Below are 22,897 nucleotides of genomic sequence, written 5' to 3' on the forward strand. Positions count from 1 at the left end.
GTGGTGTTTAGATAGGTGTCGCCTAGAACCAGGAGTGGTGTTTAGATAGGTGTCGCCTAGAGTCAGGAGTGGTGTTTAGATAGGTGTCGTATAGAGTCAGGAGTGGTGTTTAGATAGGTGTCATCTAGAGTCAGGAGTGGTGTTTAGATAGGTGTCGTCTAGAGCCAGGAGTGGTGTTTAGATAGGTGTCATCTAGAACCAGGAGTGGTGTCATCTAGAGTCAGGAGTGGTTTAGATAGGTGTCATCTAGAATCAAGAGTGGTGTTTAGATAGGTGTCATCTAGAACCAGGAGTGGTGTCATCTAGAACCAGGAGTGATGTTTAGATAGGTGTCATCTAGAATCAGGAGTGGTGTTTAGATAGGTGTCGTCTAGAGCCAGGACTGGTGTTTAGAAAGTGTGTCGTCTAGAGCCAGGAGTGGTGTTTAGATAGGTGTCGTCTACAGCCAGGAGTGGTGTTTAGATAGGTGTCGTCTAGAGCCAGGAGTGGTGTTTAGATAGGTGTCATCTAGAACCAGGAGTGGTGTTTAGATAGGTGTCATCTAGAACCAGGAGTGGTGTCATCTAGAGTCAGGAGTGGTGTTTAGATAGGTGTCATCTAGAATCAAGAGTGGTGTTTAGATAGGTGTCATCTAGAATCAGGAGTGGTGTTTAGATAGGTGTCGTCTAGAACCAGGAGTGGTGTTTAGATAGTTGTTGTCTAGAGCCAGGAGTGGTGTTTAGATAGGTGTCATCTAGAACATGGAGTGGTGTTTAGATAGGTGTCGTCTAGAGTCAGGAGTGATGTTTCTAGAGTCAGGAGTGATGTTTAGATAGGTGTCGTCTAGAATCAGGAGTGGTGTTTAGATAGGTGTCGTCTAGAACCAGGGGTGGTGTTTAGATAGGTGTCATCTAGAACCAGGAGTGGTGTTTAGATAGGTGTCGTCTAGAACCAGGAGTGGTGTTGAGATAGGTGTCATCTTGAACCAGGAGTGATGTTTAGATAGGTGTAGTCTAGAACCAGGAGTGGTGTTTAGATAGGTGTCGTCTAGAACCTGGAGTGGTGTTTAGATAGGTGTCGTCTAGAATAAAAGGGCTGTGTCATCTAGAGCCAGGAGTGGTGTTTAGATAGGTGTCGTCTAGAGCCAGGAGTGGTGTTTAGATAGGTGTCGTTTAGAGCCAGGAGTTTTGTTTAGATAGGTGTCGCCTAGAACCAGGAGTGGTGTTTAGATAGGTGTCGCCTAGAGTCAGGAGTGGTGTTTAGATAGGTGTCGTATAGAGTCAGGAGTGATGTTTAGATAGGTGTCATCTAGAGTCAGGAGTGGTGTTTAGATAGGTGTCGTCTAGAGCCAGGAGTGGTGTTTAGATAGGTGCCATCTAGAACCAGGAGTGGTGTTTAGATAGGTGTCATCTAGAACCAGGAGTGGTGTTTAGATAGGTGTCATCTAGATCCTGGAGTGGTGTTTAGATAGGTGTCGTCTAGAACCAGGAGTGGTGTTTAGATAGGTGTCGTCTATAGCCAGGAGTGGTGTTTAGATAGGTGTCGTCTAGAGCCAGGAGTGGTGTTTAGATAGGTGTCGTCTAGAACCAGGAGTGGTGTTTAGATAGGTGTCCAAGGGTATCCTCCTATTGACACACAACAACAGTAATTAATGAAGCATTCTAGACAGCGCAGGTAGAGTAGACAGAGCAGGTAGAGCAGGTAGGGTAGACAGACCAGTTAGAGCAGGTAGGGTAGACAGAGCAGGTAGGGTAGACAGAGCAGGTAGGGTAGACAGAGCAAGTACGGTAGACAGAGCAGGTAGGGTAGACAGAGAAGGTAGGGTAGACAGAGCAGGTAGGGTAGACAGAGCAGGTAGGGTAAACAGAGCAGGTAGAGTAGGTAGAGTAGACAGAGCAGGTTGTGCAGGTAGAGTAGACAGAGCAGGTAGAGCAGGTAAAGTAGACAGAGCAGGTAGATTAGACAGAGCAGGTTTTGCAGGTAGAGTAGACAGAGCAGGTAGAGCAGGTAGAGTAGACAGAGCAGGTAGAGTAGACAGAGCAGGTTGGGTAGACAGAGTAGGTAGAGCAGGTAGGGTAGACAGAGTAGGTAGAGTAGACAGAGTAGGTAGAGCAGGTAGGGTAGACAGAGCAGGTAGAGCAGGTAGAGTAGACAGAGCAAGTAGAGTAGACAGAGCAGGTAGATTAGGTAGAGTAGACAGAGCAGGTAGAGCAGGTAGAGTAGACAGAGCAGGTCGAGCAGGTAGAGTAGACAGAGCAGGTACGCAGACAGTTAGTTACAGTTAGTTACAGTTAGTTAACAGGTAGTTAACAAGTTAGTTAAAACGTTGACTGTCTCTGTTCATCCTGAGGGAGGAACCTGTAAACAGACCAGAGTGCCTTGCTGTCTACCACACACGCCATGTGTACAGTATTGTACACCATAGTGCCTCTACCTCCTATACCATACTGCCTCCACCTCCTATCCCATACTGCATCCACCTCCTATCCCATACTGCCTCTACCTCCTATCACATACTGCCTCCACCTCCTATACCATACTGCCTCCACCTCCTATCCCATTCTGCCTACACCTCCTATCCAATACTGCCTCTACCTCCTTTCCCATACTGCCTCCACCTCCTATCCCATACTGCCTCTACCTCCTATCCCATACTGCCTCCACCTCCTATCCCATACTGCCTCTACCTCCTTTCCCATACTGCCTCCACCTCCTATCCCATACTGCCTCTACCTCCTATCCCATACTGCTTCTACCTCCTATCCCATACTGCCTCCACCTCCTATCCCATACTGCTCCACCTCCTATCCAATACTGCCTCCACCTCCTATCCAATACTGCCTCTATCTCCTTTCCCATAGTGCCTCTACCTCCTATCCCATACTGCCTCTACCTCCTATCCCATACTGCCTCTACCTCCTATCCCATACTGCCTCCACCTCATATCCAATACTGCCTCCACCTCCTATCCAATACTGTCTCTACCTCTTTTCCCATACTGCCTCCACCTCCTATCCCATACTGCCTCCACCTCCTATCCCATACTGCCTCTACCTCTTATCCCATACTGCCTCCACCTCCTATACCATACTGCCTCCGCCTCCTATACCATACTGCCTCCACCTCCTATCCCATACTGCCTCCACCTCCTATCCAATACTGCCTCCACCTCCTATCCAATACTGCCTCTACCTCCTTTCCCATAGTGCCTCTAACTCCTATACCATAGTGCCTCCACCTCCTATACCATACTGCCTCCACCTCCACCTCCTATCCCATACTGCCTCCACATCCTATACCATACTGCCTCCACCTCCTATCCCAAACTGACTCCACCTCCTATCCCATACTGCCTCTACCTCCTATCCCAAACTGCCTCTACCTCCTATCCCATGCTGCATCCACCTCCTATCCCATTCTGCCTCCACCTCCTATCCCATACTGCCTCCACCTCCTATCCCATACTGCCTCCACCTCCAATCCCATACTGCCTCCACCTCCTATCCCATACTGCCTCCACCTCCTATACCATACTGCCTCCACCTCCTATCCCATACTGCCTCTACCTCCTATCCCATACTGCCTCCACCTCCTATCCCATAATGCCTCTACCTCCTTTCCCATACTGCCTCCACCTCCTATCCCATACTGCCTCTACCTCCTATCCCATACTGCTTCTACCTCCTATCCCATACTGCCTCCACCTCCTATCCCATACTGCCTCCACCTCCTATCCAATACTGCCTCCACCTCCTTTCCCATAGTGCCTCTACCTCCTATACCATAGTGCCTCCACCTCTTATAACATACTGCCTACGCCTCCACCTCCTATCCCATACTGCCTCTACCTCCTATCCCAAACTGCCTCTACCTCCTATCCCATGCTGCATCCACCTCCTATCCCATTCTGCCTCCACCTCCTATCCCATACTGCCTCCACCTCCTATCCCATACTGCCTCCACCTCCAATCCCATACTGCCTCCACCTCCTATCCCATACTGCCTCCACCTCCTATCCCATACTGCATCCACCTCCTATCCCATACTGCCTCTACCTCCTATCCCATACTGCCTCCACCTCCTATCCCATAATGCCTCTACCTCCTTTCCCATACTGCCTCCACCTCCTATCCCATACTGCCTCTACCTCCTATCCCATACTGCATCTACCTCCTATCCCATACTGCCTCCACCTCCTATCCCATACTGCCTCCACCTCCTATCCAATACTGCCTCCACCTCCTTTCCCATAGTGCCTCTACCTCCTATACCATAGTGCCTCCACCTCTTATAACATACTGCCTACGCCTCCACCTCCTATCCCATACTGCCTCTACCTCCTATCCCATACTGCCTCCACCTCATATCCAATACTGCCTCCACCTCCTATCCAATACTGTCTCTACCTCTTTTCCCATACTGCCTCCAACTCCTATCCCATACTGCCTCCACCTCCTATCCCATACTGCCTCTACCTCTTATCCCATACTGCCTCCACCTCCTATACCATACTGCCTCCACCTCCTATCCCATACTGCCTCCACCTCCTATCCAATACTGCCTCCACCTCCTATCCAATACTGCCTCTACCTCCTTTCCCATAGTGCCTCTAACTCCTATACCATAGTGCCTCCACCTCCTATACCATACTGCCTCCACCTCCACCTCCTATCCCATACTGCCTCCACCTCCTATACCATACTGCCTCCACCTCCTATCCCAAACTGACTCCACCTCCTATCCCATACTGCCTCTACCTCCTATCCCAAACTGCCTCTACCTCCTATCCCATGCTGCATCCACCTCCTATCCCATACTGCCTCCACCTCCTATCCCATACTGCCTCCACCTCCTATCCCATACTGCCTCCACCTCCTATCCCATACTGCCTCCACCTCCTATCCCATACTGCCTCCACCTCCTATCCCATACTGCATCCACCTCCTATCCCATACTGCCTCTACCTCCTATCCCATACTGCCTCCACCTCCTATCCCATAATGCCTCTACCTCCTTTCCCATACTGCCTCCACCTCCTATCCCATACTGCCTCTACCTCCTATCCCATACTGCTTCTACCTCCTATCCCATACTGCCTCCACCTCCTATCCCATACTGCCTCCACCTCCTATCCAATACTGCCTCCACCTCCTTTCCCATAGTGCCTCTACCTCCTATACCATAGTGCCTCCACCTCTTATAACATACTGCCTACGCCTCCACCTCCTATCCCATACTGCCTCTACCTCCTATCCCATACTGCCTCCACCTCATATCCAATACTGCCTCCACCTCCTATCCAATACTGTCTCTACCTCATTTCCCATACTGCCTCCAACTCCTATCCCATACTGCCTCCACCTCCTATCCCATACTGCCTCTACCTCTTATCCCATACTGCCTCCACCTCCTATACCATACTGCCTCCACCTCCTATCCCATACTGCCTCCACCTCCTATCCAATACTGCCTCCACCTCCTATCCAATACTGCCTCTACCTCCTTTCCCATAGTGCCTCTAACTCCTATACCATAGTGCCTCCACCTCCTATACCATACTGCCTCCACCTCCACCTCCTATCCCATACTGCCTCCACCTCCTATACCATACTGCCTCCACCTCCTATCCCAAACTGACTCCACCTCCTATCCCATACTGCCTCTACCTCCTATCCCAAACTGCCTCTACCTCCTATCCCATGCTGCATCCACCTCCTATCCCATTCTGCCTCCACCTCCTATCCCATACTGCCTCCACCTCCTATCCCATACTGCCTCCACCTCCTATCCCATACTGCCTCCACCTCCTATCCCATACTGCCTCCACCTCCTATCCCATACTGCCTCCACCTCCTATCCCATACTGCCTCTACCTCCTATCCCATAGTGCCTCCACCTCCTATCCCATACTGCCTCTACCTCCTTTCCCATACTGCCTCCACCTCCTATCCCATACTGCCTCTACCTCCTATCCCATACTGCTTCTACCTCCTATCCCATACTGCCTCCACCTCCTATCCATACTGCCTCTACCTCTTTTCCCATACTGCCTCCACCTCCTATCCCATACTGCCTCCACCTCCTATCCCCTGCCTCTACCTCCTATCCCATACTGCCTCCACCTCCTATACCATACTGCCTCCACCTCCTATACTGCCTCCACCTCCTATCCCTCCTCCACCTCCTATCCATTACTGCCTCTACCTCCTTTCCCATAGTGTCTCTAACTCCTACCATAGTGCCTCCACCTCCTATACCATACTCCTCCACCTCCTATCCCATACTGCCTCCACCTCCTATACCATACTGCCTCCTATCCCAAACCTCCTCCTATCCCATACTGCCTCTACCTCCTATCCCCTGCCTCTACCTCCTATCCTGCATCCACCTCCTATCCCACTGCCTCCACCTCCTATCCCATACTGCCTCCACCTCCTATCCCATACTGCCTCCACCTCCTATCCCATACTGCCTCCACCTCCTATCCCATACTGCCTCCACCTCCTATCCCATACTGCATCCACCTCCCATACTGCCTCTACCTCCTATCCCATACTGCCTCCACCTCCTATCCCATAATGCCTCTACCTCCTTTCCCATACTGCCTCCACCTCCTATCCCATACTGCCTCTACCTCCTATCCCATACTGCTTCTACCTCCTATCCCATACTGCCTCCACCTCCTATCCCATACTGCCTCCACCTCCTATCCAATACTGCCTCCACCTCCTATCCCATAGTGCCTCTACCTCCTATACCATAGTGCCTCCACCTCTTATAACATACTGCCTACGCCTCCACCTCCTATCCCATACTGCCTCTACCTCCTATCCCATACTGCCTCCACCTCATATCCAATACTGCCTCCACCTCCTATCCAATACTGTCTCTACCTCTTTTCCCATACTGCCTCCAACTCCTATCCCATACTGCCTCCACCTCCTATCCCATACTGCCTCTACCTCTTATCCCATACTGCCTCCACCTCCTATACCATACTGCCTCCACCTCCTATCCCATACTGCCTCCACCTCCTATCCAATACTGCCTCCACCTCCTATCCAATACTGCCTCTACCTCCTTTCCCATAGTGCCTCTAACTCCTATACCATAGTGCCTCCACCTCCTATACCATACTGCCTCCACCTCCACCTCCTATCCCATACTGCCTCCACCTCCTATACCATACTGCCTCCACCTCCTATCCCAAACTGACTCCACCTCCTATCCCATACTGCCTCTACCTCCTATCCCAAACTGCCTCTACCTCCTATCCCATGCTGCATCCACCTCCTATCCCATACTGCCTCCACCTCCTATCCCATACTGCCTCCACCTCCTATCCCATACTGCCTCCACCTCCTATCCCATACTGCCTCCACCTCCTATCCCATACTGCATCCACCTCCTATCCCATACTGCCTCTACCTCCTATCCCATACTGCCTCCACCTCCTATCCCATAATGCCTCTACCTCCTTTCCCATACTGCCTCCACCTCCTATCCCATACTGCCTCTACCTCCTATCCCATACTGCTTCTACCTCCTATCCCATACTGCCTCCACCTCCTATCCCATACTGCCTCTACCTCTTTTCCCATACTGCCTCCACCTCCTATCCCATACTGCCTCCACCTCCTATCCCATACTGCCTCTACCTCCTATCCCATACTGCCTCCACCTCCTATACCATACTGCCTCCACCTCCTATCCCATCCTGCCTCCACCTCCTATCCAATACTGCCTCCACCTCCTATCCATTACTGCCTCTACCTCCTTTCCCATAGTGTCTCTAACTCCTATACCATAGTGCCTCCACCTCCTATACCATACTGCCTCCGCCTCCACCTCCTATCCCATACTGCCTCCACCTCCTATCCAATACTGCCTCCACCTCCTATCCCAAACTGCCTTTACCTACTATCCCATACTGCCTCTACCTCCTATCCCATACTGCATCCACCTCCTATCCCATACTGCCTCCACCTCCTATCCCATACTGCCTCCACCTCCTATCCCATACTGCCTCTACCTCCTATCCCATACTGCCTCTACCTCCTATCCCATACTGCCTCCACCTCCTATACCATACTGCCTCCACCTCCTATCCCATACTGCCTCTACCTCCTATCCCATACTGCCTCCACCTCCTATACCATACTGCCTCCACCTCATATCCAATACTGCCTCCACCTCCTATCCAATACTGTCTCTACCTCCTTTCCCATACTGGCTCCACCTCCTATCCCATACTGCCTCCACCTCCTATCCCATACTGCCTCTACCTCCTATCCCATACTGCCTCCACCTCCTATACCATACTGCCTCCACCTCCTATCCCATACTGCCTCCACCTCCTATCCAATACTGCCTCCACCTCCTATCCAATACTGCCTCTACCTCCTTTCCCATAGTGCCTCTAACTCCAATACCATAGTGCCTCCACCTCCTATACCATACTGCCTCCACCTCCTATACCATACTGCCTCCACCTCCTATCCCAAACTGCCTCTACCTCCTATCCAATACTGCCTCTACCTCCTTTCCCATAGTGCCTCTAACTCCAATACCATAGTGCCTCCACCTCCTATCCCATACTGCCTCCACCTCCTATCCCATACTGCCTCCACCTCCTATCCCAAACTGCCTCTACCTCCTATTCCATACTGCATCCACCTCCTATCCCATTCTGCCTCCACCTCCTATCCCATACTGCCTCCACCTCCTATCCCATACTGCCTCCACCTCCTATCCCATACTGCCTCTACCTCCTATCCCATACTGCCTCCACCTCCTATACCATACTGCCTCCACCTCCTATCCCATACTGCCTCCACCTCCTAACCCATACTGCCTCCACCTCCTATCCCATACTGCCTCCACCTCCTAACCCATACTGCCTCCACCTCCTATCCCATACTGCCTCCACCTCCTATCCCATACTGCCTCCACCTCCTATCCCATACTGCCTCTACCTCCTTTCCCATACTGCCTCTACCTCCTGTGCTCCCTCCTCTTCCTCCTGCGCTCCCTCCTCTTCCTCCTGCGCTCCCTCCTCCGCCTGCTGTGCTCCCCCCTCCGCCTCCTGTGCTCCCTCCTCCGCCTCCTGTGCTCCCCTCCTCCACCTCCTGTGCTCCCTCCTCCGCCTCCTGTGCTCCCTCCTCTTCCTCCTGTGCTCTCCTCCTCCACCTCCTGTGCTCCCTCCTCCACGTCCTGTGCTCCTACACATACATCCTAATACCTAAATAGGCACTTTGGTTTTCTGTCAGCATGTTGTGAAGAGAAAGTGCAAAACGATTGAACATTGTTTTTCTTTAAAGGTGTAAATTAGAAAGGCCTCATTGCCTGCTTCCGTAATGGGTCTGAACGGCCAAAGACCACCCCTCATCACTGTCAAACGCTTCCTAAAACACTTCAGCGAGCAGGCCTTTCTAATCGACCTGGCCCGGGTATCCTGGAAGGATATTGACCTCATTCTGTCAGTAGGAGATGCCTGGCTATTCTTTAAAAGTGCTTCCTCACAATCTTAAATAAGCATGTCCCATTCAAAAAATGTAGAACCAGGAACAGATATAGCCTGTGGTTCTCTCCAGACCTGACTGCCCTTGACCAGCACAAAAACATCCTGTGGCGTATTGCATTAGCATCGAATAGCCCCCGCGATATGCAACTTTTCAGGGAAGTTAGGAACCAAGATACACAGGCAGTTAGGAAAGCAAAGGATAGCTTTTTCAAACATAAATGTGCAGCACAAACTCCAAAAGGTTCTGGGACACTGTCAAGTCCATGGAGAATAAGAGCACCTCCTCCTAGCTGCCCACTGCTCTGAGACTAGGAAACACTGTCACCACCGATAAATCCACGATAATTGAGAATTTCAATAAGCATTTTTGTACTGATGGCCATGCTTTCCACCTGGCCACCACTACCCTCGTCAACGGCTCTGCACCCCCCACAGCAACTTGCCCACAGCAACCTCCCCCATTTCTCCTTCACCCAAATCCAGATAGCTAATGTTTTGAAAGAGCTGCAAAATCAGGACCCCTACAAATCAGCTGGGCTAGACAATCTGGACCCTCTCTTTCAAAAATGATCAGCCAAAATTGTTGCAACCCCTATTACCAGCCTGTTCAACCTCTCTTTCGTATCGTCTGAGATCCCCAAAGATTGGAAAGCTGCCGCGGTCATCCCCCTCTTCAAAGGGGGAGACACTCTAGACCCAAACTGCTACAGACCTATATCTATCCTACCCTGCCTTTCTAAGGTCTTCGAAAGCCAAGTTAACAAACAGATTACCGACCATTTCGAATCCCACCGTACCTTCTCCACTGTGCAATCTGGTTTGCAAGCTGGTCATGGGTGCACCTCAGCCACGCTCAAGGTCTTAAATGATATCATAACCTCCATCAATAAGAGACGATACTGCCCAGCTGTATTCATAAACCTGGCCAAGGCTTTCAACTCTGTCAATCACCACATTCTTATTGGAAGACTCAACAGCCTTGGTTTCTCAAATGACTGCCTCACCTGTTTCACCAGCAACTTCTCAGATAGAGTTCAGTGTGTCAAATAGGAAGGTCTGTTGTCCGGACCTCTGGCAGTCTCTATGGGGGTAACACAGGGTTCAATTCTCGGACCGACTCTTTTCTCTGTATACATCAATGATGTCTCTCTTGCTGCTGGTGATTCTCTGATCCACCTCTATGCAGACGACACCATTCTGTATACTTATGGCCCTTCTTTAGACACTGTGTTAACTAACCTCCAGACGAGCTTCAATGCCATACAACTCTCCTTCCATGGCCTCCAAATGCTCTTAAATGCAAGTAAAACTAAATGCATGCTCTTCAACTGACCGCTGCCCGCACCCGCCCGCATAGAATATGTGGACAACTACAAATACCTAGGTGTCTGGTTAGACTGTAAACTCTCCTTCCAGACTCACAATAAGCATCTCCAATCCAAAACAAAATCTAGAGTTGGCTTCCAATTTCGCAACAAAGCATCCTTCACTCATCCTGCCAAACATACCCTCGTAAAAACTGACTATCCTACCAATCCTTGACTTCAGCGATGTCATTTACAAAATAGCCTCCAACACTCTACTCAGCAAATTGGACGCAGTCCATCACTGTGCCATCCGTTTTATCACCAAAGCCCCATATAGTACCCACCACTGCAACCTGTATGCTCTCGATGGCTGGCCCTCACTTCATATTCGTCGCCAGACCCACTGGCTCCAGGTAATCTATAAGTCTTTGCTAGATAAAGCCCCGCCTTATCTCAGCTCACTGGTCACCATAGCAACACCCACCCGTAGCACGCTCTCCAGCAGGTATATTTCACTGGTCACCCCCAAAGCCAATTCCTCCTTCGGCCACCTTTCCTTCCAGTTCTCTGCTGCCAATAACTGGAATGAACTGCAAAAATCACTGAAGCTGGAGACTCATATCTCCCTCACTAACTTTCAGCATCAGCTGTCAGAGCAGCTCTCAGATCACTGCACCTGTACATAGCCCATCTGTAAATAGCCCATCCAACTACCTCATCCCCATACTGTTATTTTTGATTTATTTTGCTCCTTTGCACCCCAGTATCTCTACTTGCACACTCATCATCTGCACATCTACCACTCCAGTGTTTAATTGCTAAATTGTAATTATTTCGCCACTATGGCCTATTTATTGCCTTACCTCCCTGATCTTACCTCATGTGCACACACTGTACATATACTTTTTCTATTGTGTTATTGACTGTATGCCTGTTTATTCCACGTGTAACTCTGTGTTAATCTAATCTTACTACATTTACACACACTGTACATAGACTTTTCTATTGTGTTACTGACTGTATGTTTGTTTATTCCATGTGTAACTCTGTGTTGTTGTTTGTGTTGCACTGCTTTGCTTTATCTTGGCCAGGTCGCGGTGGTAAATAAAGGTGAAATAAATCAAATATAAAAATAAGATTTACCTCAGTAGTGGTAGGAATTATGTTGTCTTTATGTTGAGGTCCTAAAAATGGACTCCTCTGTCTCTTTAAAACATCTGGAGATGATCAACGTATTTACCGCCCCCCCCCCCCCCCCCCCCCCCCCGGCTTAATGCCCACCGACATCATATAAAGGAAAATAAGAGCAAAGAGAAAGAATTCGGCAGACAGTGGGAGGGTCGTCACCACACAATCACACACACAAGCACGCATCATAGCCCATCATTGTCACCTAGAAGATTCTGGATAGACAAAGGAAAGGAGCACTCTGTAGCCTTACTATCACAGACACAGACACACACACACACATCTCTGCCCTGGAACTGTGAACGTGAGTAAAATCCTTAAATAGAACCACATAGGGTTGTCACGATACCAGTATCGCGATACTCAGAAGTTCAGCATCGTGGCAAGGAAACAAAACATGAAGCGGACTGATTTCCTCTCCGAAACAAGCAGCCTGATTCACATGTTTGTGTTCCAGGCTATAGCACAATATTTTCCATACCGCTGAATCTAAAGGCCCAAAGAGTGGAATCTGCTTCGTGTTTTCCTTGTTGCCACGTAGGATCACCATACTGATATCATGACATAACATCTCTGCTCGGGAACTGTGAATTAAATGAATAAAGTTAAAAATCCTTAAAGAGAAACACTTTCCAAACAGAGACAAGACTACACACACACAGAGGAAATGATAACACTCTCTCATAGACACACACACACACACACACACACACACACACACACACAGAGAAAATGATAACACTCCCTCATACACACACACACACACAGACACACACACACAGACACACACACACACACACACACACACACACACACACACACACACACACACACACACACACACACACACACACACACACACAGACACAGACACAGACACACACACACACAGACACAGACACAGACACACAGACACACACACACACACAGACACACACACAGACACACACACACACACACAGACACAGACACACACACACACACAGACACAGACACACACACACACACACACACACACTCTCAACAAACTCTTGGAAAACATGTCAATGTTCTTTATGATTGAAAGCCCATTCAGATGGAGAGTAGCTCTTCTACTCTGTAAAGTGCTGTGCGTGAAGTGGTGGACTATATGAATACAGGGCCCAGGGCTGGATGTGTTAGCTCTCCGTCAGACTCTTTGATAAAGGATGAGAGTCCCAAGTGCACTCTATTCCCTACGTAGTGCACTACTGTTAACTGTGGGCCCTGTTCTAAAGCACTATGAATAAGGCAGCATTTGGGACTCCTACTGAGGTAATCTCCCAGAATGCGCTCCAGGACACGTACTCTATGCATGAATACATTTCATACAACAAACAGGTGTCTATTACCTTTGAAAATAAAAGCTAAAAGCTATGGTTGATTGGTTGTAAAATGCTGACATGTTGTTTCCCTATTTATAGTGGAGTGCATAAAGAAGACAGACTGACCGGGTGACAGACTGACCGGGTGACAGACTGATCGGTGACAGACTGACCGGGTGACAGACTGACCGGGTGACAGACTGACCGGGTGACAGTTTGACCGAGTGACAGACTGACCGGGTGACAGACTGACCGAGTGACAGACTGACCGGGTGACAGACTGACCGGGTGACAGACTGACCGGGTGACAGACTGACCAGGTGACAGACTGACCGGGTGACAGACTGATCGGGTGACAGACTGATCGGGTGACAGACTGACCGGGTGACGGGTGACAGACTGACCGGGTGACAGTGACAGACTTGACAGACGACCGGGTGACAGACTGACCGGGTGACAGACTGACCGAGTGACAGACTGACCGGGTGACAGACTGACCGGGTGACAGACTGACCGGGTGACAGACTGACCGGGTGACAGACTGACCGGGTGACAGACTGACCGGGTGACAGACTGACCGGGTGACAGCTATGATTTGAAAAGCTATGATTTCTTATTGATGACTTGAGACAATTGAGACATGGATTGTGTATGTGTGCTATTCAGAGGGCAAGACAGAATATATGACGTGCCTTAGAACAGGGTACGGTAGAAGGTGCCAGGCGCACCAGTGTGTGTCAAGAACTGCAACGCTGCTGGAATTTTCACACTCAACTGTTTCCCGTGTGTATCAAGAATGGTCCACCACCTAAAGGACATCCAGCCAACTTGACACAACTGTGGGAAGCATTGGGGTCAACATGGGCCAGCGTCCCTGTGGAACGCTTTCCACACCTTGTAGAGTCCACGCACCGACGACTTGAGGCTGAAGGGGGTGCAAACTCAATATTAGGAATGTGTTCCTTAATTATTGTAACACTCAGTGTATGTTATACCTTCACTATTCAAGCACCATCATCTACAGACATCTCCTGCCCAACGTTTTATCTACAGTTGAAGTCTGAAGTTTACATGCACCTTATCCAAATACCTTTAAACTCAGTGTTTTCACAATACTTGACATTTAATCCTAATAAAAATTCCCTGTCTCAGGTCAGTTAGGATCACCACTTTATTTTAAGAATGTGAAATGTCAGAATAATAGTAGAGAGAATGATTTATTTCAGCTTTTATTTATTTTATCACATTCCCAGTGGGTCAGAAGTTTACATACACTCAATTAGTATTTGGTAGCATTGCCTTTAAATTGTTTAACTTGGGTCAAATGTTTTGGGTAGCCTTCCACAAGCTTCCCACAATTAGTTGGGTGGATTTTGGCCCATTCCTCCTGACAGAGCTGGTGTAACTGAGTCAGGTTTGTAGGCCTCCATGCTCGCACACGCTTTTTCAGTTCTGCCCACAAATGGACTTTGTTGTCCTTTAGCCATTTTGCCACAACTTTGGAAGTATACTTGGGGTCATTGTCCATTTGGAAGACCCATTTGCGACCAAGCTTTAACTTCCTGACTGTCTTGAGATGTTGCTACAATATATACACAGAATTTTCCTCCCTCATGACGCCATCTACTTTGTGAAGTGCACCAGTCCCTCCTGCAGTAAAGCACCCCCACAACATGATGCTGCCACCCCCGTGCTTCACAGTTGGGATGGTGTTCTTCGGCATGCAAGCCTCTCCCTTTTTCCTCCTAACATAACAATGGTCATTATGGCCAAACAGTTCTATTTTGTTTCATCAGACCAGAGGACATTTCTCCAAAAGATACGATCTTTGTCCCCATGTGCAGTTCAAACTGTAGTCTGGCTTTTCTATGGTGGTTTTGGAGCAGTGGCTTCTTCCTTGCTGCGTGGCCTTTCAGGTTATGTCGATATAGGACTAGTTTTACTGTGGATATAGATACTTTTGTACCTGTTTCCTCCAGCATCTTCACAAGGTCCTTCGCTGTTGTTCTGGGATTGATTTGCACGTTTCGCACCAAAGTACATTCATCTCTAGGAGACAGAATGGGTCTCCTTCCTGAGCGGTATGACGCCTGCGTGGTCCCATGGTGTTTATACTTGCGTACTATTGATTGTACAGATGAGCATGCTACCTTCAGGCATTTGGAAATTGTTCCCAAGGACAAACCAGACTTTTGGAGGTCTTTCATTTTTTTCTGAGTTCTTGGCTGATTTATTTTGATTTTCCCATGATGTCAAGCAAGGAGGCACTGAGTTTGAAGGTAGGCCTTGAAATACATCCACAGGCACACCTCCAATTAACTCATGTGAGGTCAATTAGCCTATCAGAAGCTTCTAAAGCCATGACATAATTTTCTGGAATTTTCCAAGCTGTTTAAAAGGCACAGTCAACTTAGTGTATGAAACTACTGACCCACTGGAATTGTGATACAGTGAATTATAAGTGAAATTATCAGTCTGTAAACAATTGTTGGAAAAATTACTTGTGTCATGCACTGAGTAGATGTCCTAACCGACTTGCCAAAACTATAGTTTGTTAACAAGATATTTGTGGAGTGGTTGAAAAGCAAGTTGTGATGACTCCAACCTTAGTGTATGTAAACTTAGAGTATGTTAACTTTCGTCTTCAACTGAATATACAGGTAACCGCCAAAATAAAGGAAACACCACTTTGGCAGTAATAAAAAATAAAATAAAATAAAAAGTCAAACATTGCCCCAGAAAATATTAAAAACTATCGGCCTATATCGAATCTTCCATTCCTCTCAAAAATAATTGAAAAAGCTGTCTCACTGCCTTCCTGAATACAAACAATGTAGACAAAATGCTTCAGTCTGGTTTTAGACCCTTTCATAGCACTGAGACTGCACTTGTGAAGGTGGTAAATGACCTTTTAATGGCGTTAGACCGAGGCTCTACATCTGTCCTCGTGCTCCTAGACCTTAGTGCTGCTTTTGATACCATCGATCACCACATTCTTTTGGAGAGATTGGAAACCCAAATTGGTCTACATGGACAAGTTCTGGCCTGGTTTAGATCTTATCTGTCGGAAAGATATCAGTTTGTCTCTGTAAATGGTTTGTCCTCTGACAAATCAACTGTACATTTCGGTATTCCTCAAGGTTCCGTTTTAGGACCACTATTGTTTTCACTATATATTTTACCTCTTGGGGATGTCATTCGAAAACATAATGTTAACTTTCATGGTTGTACAGTCGTCTCAAATAAAACTGTGAAGGACCTCGGCATTACTCTGGACCCCGATCTCTCTTTTGAAGAACATATCAAGACCATTTCAAGGACAGCTTTTTTCCATCTACGTAACATTGTCAAAATCAGAAACTTTCTGTCCAAAAATGATGCAGAAAAATTAATCCATGCTTTTGTCACTTCTAGGTTAGACTACTGCAATGCTCTACTTTCCGGCTACCCGGATAAAGCACTAAATAAACTTCAGTTAGTGCTAAATACGGCTGCTAGAATCCTGACTAGAACAAAAAAAAAAAACATATTACTCCAGTGCTAGCCTCCCTACACTGGCTTCCTGTCAAGGCAAGGGCTGATTTCAAGGTTTTACTGCTAACCTACAAAGCATTACATGGGCTTGCTCCTATCTATCTCTCTGATTTGGTCCTGCCGTACATACCTACACGTACGATACGGTCACAAGACGCAGGCCTCATAATTGTCCCTAGAATTTCTAAGCAAACAGCTGGAGTCAGGGCTTTCTCCTATAGAGCTCCATTTTTATGGAATGGTCTGCCTACCCATGTAAGAGACGCAAACTCAGTCTCAACCTTTAAGTCTTTACTGAAGACTCATCTCTTCAGTGGGTCATATGATTGAGTGTTGTCTGGCCCAGGAGTGGGAAGGTGAACGGAAAGGCTCTGGAGCAACGAACCGCCCTTGCTGTCTCTGCCTGGCCAGTTCCACTCTTTCCACTGGGATTCTCTGCCTCTAACCCTATTACAGGGGCTGAGTCACTGGCTTACTGAGGCTCTTTCATACCGTCCCTAGGAGGGGTGTGTCACTTGAGTGGGTTGAGTCACTGATGTGATCTTCCTGTCTGGGTTGGCGCCCCCCCTTGGGTTCTGCCGTGGCGGAGATCTTTGTGGGCTACACTCGGCCTTGTCTCAGGATGGTAAGTTGGTGGTTGAAGATATCCCTCTAGTGGTGTGGGGGCTGTGCTTTGGCAAAGTGGGTGGGGTTATATCCTTCCTGTTTGGCCCTGTCCGGGGGTGTCCTCAGATGGGGCCACAGTGTCTCCTGACCCCTCCTGTCTCAGCCTCCAGTATTTATGCTGCAGGAGTTTATGTGTCGGGGGGCTAGGGTCAGTTTGTTATATCTGGAGTACTTCTCCTGTCCTATTCGGTGTCCTGTGTGAATTTAAGTTTGCTCTCTCTAATTCTCTCTTTCTCTCTTTCTGTCTCTCTCTCGGAGGACCTGAGCCCTAGGACCATGCCTCAGGACTACCTGACATGATGACTCCTTGCTGTCCCCAGTCCACCTGGCCGTGCTGCTGCTCCAGTTTCAACTGTTCTGCCTTATTATTATCTGACCCATCTATGAACATTTGAAAATCTCAGCCATGTTCTGTTATAATCTCCACCCGGCACAGCCAGAAGAGGACTGGCCACCCCACATAGCCTGGTTCCTCTCTAGGTTTCTTCCTAGGTTTTGGCCTTTCTAGGGAGTTTTTCCTAGCCACCGTGCTTCTACACCTGCATTGCTTGCTGTTTGGGGTTTTAGGCTGGGTTTCTGTACAGCACTTTGAGATATCAGCTGATGTACGAAGGGATATATAAATAAATGTGATTTGATTTGATTTGACCAACATAGTGTCTTAATAGGGCGTTGGGCCTCCAACCAGAACAGCTTCAATGCATCTTGTCATAGATTGTGGAACTCTATTGGATGGATGCGACACCATTCTTCCACAAAAAATTCCATAATTTGATGTTTTGTTGATGGTGGTGGAAAACTCTGCCTCAGGCGTCATTCCAGAATCTCCCAAAAGTGTTTGGTTGAGATCTGGTGACTGAGATATGGCTTACATCATTTTCATGCTCATCAAACCATTCAGTGACCACGCGTGCCCTGTGGATAGGGGCGTTGTTATGCTGGAAGACGTAGATGGGAGGTGATCACTCAGAATGGCTGTGTATTTAATGGCATTTACCTTGCTCTAAGGGGTTGAGTAGACCTAAACCATGACAGGAAAAATGCACAGAACATAATTTACTCAAGTGTTTCCTTCATTTTGGCAGTTACTTGTATGTATCTCTAACATGACATCAAGTGTTTCCTTCATTTTGGCAGTTACCCATATGTATCTCTAACATCAAGTGTTTCCTTAATTTTGGTAGTTTCCCTGGCATCTGACAAACTTCAGATTTGTTTGTGGGAGATGCCAGATGGTGAAGCGTGACTCACCAGTCCAGAGAACACGTTTCCACTGCTCCAGAGTCTAATGGCAGCGAGCTTTACACCACTCCAGCTGAAGCTTGGCATTGCTCATGGTGATCTTAGGCTTGTGTGCGGCTGCTCGGCCACGGAAACCCATTTCACGAAGCTCCCGATGAACAGTTCTTGTGCTGACATTGCTTCCAGAGGCAGTTTGGAACTCAGTAGTGAGTGTTGCAACTGAGGACAGATTTTCACGTTTCAGCACTCGGCGCTCCCTTTCTGTGTGACCTTCCACTTCGCAGCTGAGCCGTTGTTGCTCCTAGACGTTACCACTTCACAGTAACAGCACTAGCAGGGCTTACAAATTTCACAAAATAACTTGTTGGAAAGGTGCCACCCATCAAATCTCTCCAAGATCGCATAGCAGTTCAGACGTCTTTTGTCCTCGTCTTGTCGTGTCCTGTATATATATATATTTACAACTTTTTTCACATACATTTTATTTTTATTTTCCATCAACTCATCTTCTAAACACTCTCCTGCAACCCGCCTCACCAATTTATATTTATAAAAAAGTATTATTTACCTCAGATCTGTAATCCTCCAAGAAGCTAGCCAGAAACTCCAAGAAGCTAGCCAGAAACTAGCCAGGAGCTAGCCCAGAAGCTAATCCAGAAGCTAATCAGAAGCTAGTTAGCTTCTTTACTGGCAAATCGTTAGTATTCAGCTAACCATGGTTTGTGGTCATCAGCTATCCTTTAGCTCGAAAATCTATCGCCAGTTTTGTACGGCGCAGCGCGGCTCGGAACGGAACATACCGGACCAATTTTTCTCTCCATGTCCCTGGATTTCAACTGCTCTCTGGACATTCATACCCGGATCTCACAGCTAGCTAGCTGCTATCCGTGTGACAGTCGGCTTTCGTCGATTCCGGAGCAAACATCGATTGTTCCGGTGCTAGCCAGCTCCGTCAATCACTCCTGAGTTCCATCATTCACTCCTGGGCTGCAGTCACCTATCCGGACCCGTTTTACTGCCTACGCGGAGCCCCACCGGGCCTTCACAACTGGACTGCCGACGTTATCTACCTGAAGGAGATCCGGCTGGCTCCTCCGTCGCGACGTTACCTGAACGCCCATCTGCGGCCCGCTAACCGTTAGCTGTCTTACCGGCTGCTATCTGAATAGACAATCGGACAATTTATTTATTTTTATTATTATTATGTTTTCTTCTCGGGCCTCTATAACTATATCTATTGTTCTTATTTTTGTTGTTGTTGTGTGATTTGGATTAATCCCCTCTACCACACGGAACCCCACTAATCTACTGACCGAACGCAAGAGGTGGCTAACAACAGACTCCATCCTATGCTAGCTTGCTACCGATGGCCTGGCTGGCTGTCTGAATCGCCGTGACCCTCAACCAACCTCTCCACTCACTGGACCCTTTTGATCACTCGACTAAGCATGCCTCTCCTTAATGTCAATATGTCTTGTCCATTGCTGTTCTGGTTAGTGTTTATTGGCTTATTTCACTGTAGAGCCTCTAGTCCTGCTCACTATACCTTATCCAACCTATTAGTTCCACCACCCACACATGCAATGACATCTCCTGGTTTCAATGATGTTTCTAGAGACAATATCTCTCTCTTCATCACTCAATACCTAGGTTTACCTCCACTGTATTCACATCCTACCTTACCTTTGTCTGTACATTTACCTTGATGCTATTTTATCGCCCCCAGAAACCTCCTTTTACTCTCTGTTCCAGACGTTCTAGACGACCAATTCTTATTGCTTTTAGCCGCACCCTTATTCTACTCCTCCTATGTTCCTCTGGCGATGTAGAGGTGAATCCAGGCCCTGCAGTGCCTAGCTCCACTCCTATTCCCAGGCGCTCTCTTTTGACGACTTCTGTAACCGTAATAGCCTTGGTTTCATGCATGTTAACATTAGAAGCCTCCTCCCTAAGTTTGTTGTATTCACTGCTTTAGCACACTCTGCCAACCCAGATGTTCTAGCTGTGTCTGAATCCTGGCTTAGGAAGACCATCAAAAATTCAGACATTTTAATTCCAAACTACAACATTTTCAGACAAGATAGAACTGCCAAAGGGGGCGGTGTTGCAATCTACTGCAAAGATAGCCTGCAGAGTTCTGTCCTACTATCCAGGTCTGTACCCAAACAATTTGAACTTCTACTTTTAAAAATCCACCTCTCTAAAAACAAGTCTCTCACCGTTGCTGCCTGCTATAGACCACCCTCTGCCCCCAGCTGTGCTCTGGACACCATATGTGAACTGATTGCCCCCCATCTATCTTCAGAGCTCGTGCTGCTAGGCGACCTAAACTGGAACATGCTTAACACCCCAGCCATCCTACAATCTAAACTTGATGCCCTCAATCTCACACAAATTATCAATGAACCTACCAGGTACCTCCCCAAAGCCTTAAACACGGGCAACCTCATAGATATCATCCTAACCAACTTCCCCTCTAAATACACCTCTGCTGTCTTCAACCAAGATCTCAGCGATCACTGCCTCATTGCCTGCATCCGTAATGGGTCAGCGGTCAAACGACCTCCTCTCATCACTGTAAAACGCTCCCTGAAACACTTCAGCGAGCAGGCCTTTCTAATCGACCTGGCCGGCGTATCCTGGAAGGATATTGACATCATCCCGTCAGTAGAGGATGCCTGGATATTTTTTTAAATGCCTTCCTAACCATCTTAAATAAACATGCCCCATTCAAGAAATTTAGAACCAGGAACAGATATAGCCCTTGGTTCTCCCCAGATCTGACTGCCCTTAACCAACACAAAAACATCCTATGGCGTTCTGCATTAGCATCGAACAGCCCCCATGATATGCAGCTGTTCAGGGAAGCTAGAAACCATTATACACAGGCAGTTAGAAAAGCCAAGGCTAGCTTTTTCAAGCAGAAATTTGCTTCTTGCAACACTAACTCAAAAAAGTTCTGGGACACTGTAAAGTCCATGGAGAATAAGAACACCTACTCCCAGCTGCCCACTGCACTGAAGATAGGAAACACTGTCACCACTGGTAAATCCACCATAATTGAAAATTTCAATAAGCATTTTTCTACTGCTGGCCATGCTTTCCACCTGGCTACTCCTACCCCTGTCAACAGCACTGCACCCCCAACAGCAACTCGCCCAAGCCTTCCCCATTTCTCCTTCTCCCAAATCCATTCAGCTGATGTTCTGAAAGAGCTGCAAAATCTGGACCCCTACAAATCAGCCGGGCTAGACAATCTGGACCCTTTCTTTCTAAAATTATCTGCCGAAATTGTTGCCACCCCTATTACTAGCCTGTTCAACCTCTCTTTCATGTCGTCTGAGATTCCCAAAGATTGGAAAGCAGCTGCGGTCATCCCCCTCTTCAAAGGGGGGGACACTCTTGACCCAAACTGCTACAGACCTATATCTATCCTACCATGCCTTTCTAAGGTCTTCGAAAGCCAAGTCAACAAACAGATTACCGACCATTTCGAATCTCACCATACCTTCTCTGCTATGCAATCTGGTTTCAGAGCTGGTCATGGGTGCACCTCAGCCACGCTCAAGGTCCTAAACGATATCTTAACCGCCATCGATAAGAAACATTACTGTGCAGCCGTATTCATTGATCTGGCCAAGGCTTTCGACTCTGTCAATCACCCCATCCTCATCGGCAGACTCAACAGCCTTGGTTTCTCAAATGATTGCCTCGCCTGGTTCACCAACTACTTCTCTGATAGAGTTCAGTGTGTCAAATCGGAGGGTCTGTTGTCCGGACCTCTGGCAATCTCTATGGGGGTGCCACAGGGTTCAATTCTTGGACCGACTCTCTTCTCTGTATACATCAATGAGGTCGCTCTTGCTGCTGGTGAGTCTCTGATCCACCTCTACGCAGACGACACCATTATGTATACTTCCGGCCCTTCTTTGGACACTGTGTTAACAACCCTCCAGGCAAGCTTCAATGCCATACAACTCTCCTTCCGTGGACTCCAATTGCTCTTAAATACAAGTAAAACTAAATGCATGCTCTTCAACCGATCGCTACCTGCACCTACCCGCCTGTCCAACATCACTACTCTGGACGGCTCTGACTTAGAATACGTGGACAAC

The sequence above is a fragment of the Oncorhynchus clarkii genome, chromosome 31 (assembly GCF_045791955.1).
Source record: "Oncorhynchus clarkii lewisi isolate Uvic-CL-2024 chromosome 31, UVic_Ocla_1.0, whole genome shotgun sequence".
NCBI lineage: Eukaryota > Metazoa > Chordata > Actinopteri > Salmoniformes > Salmonidae > Oncorhynchus > Oncorhynchus clarkii.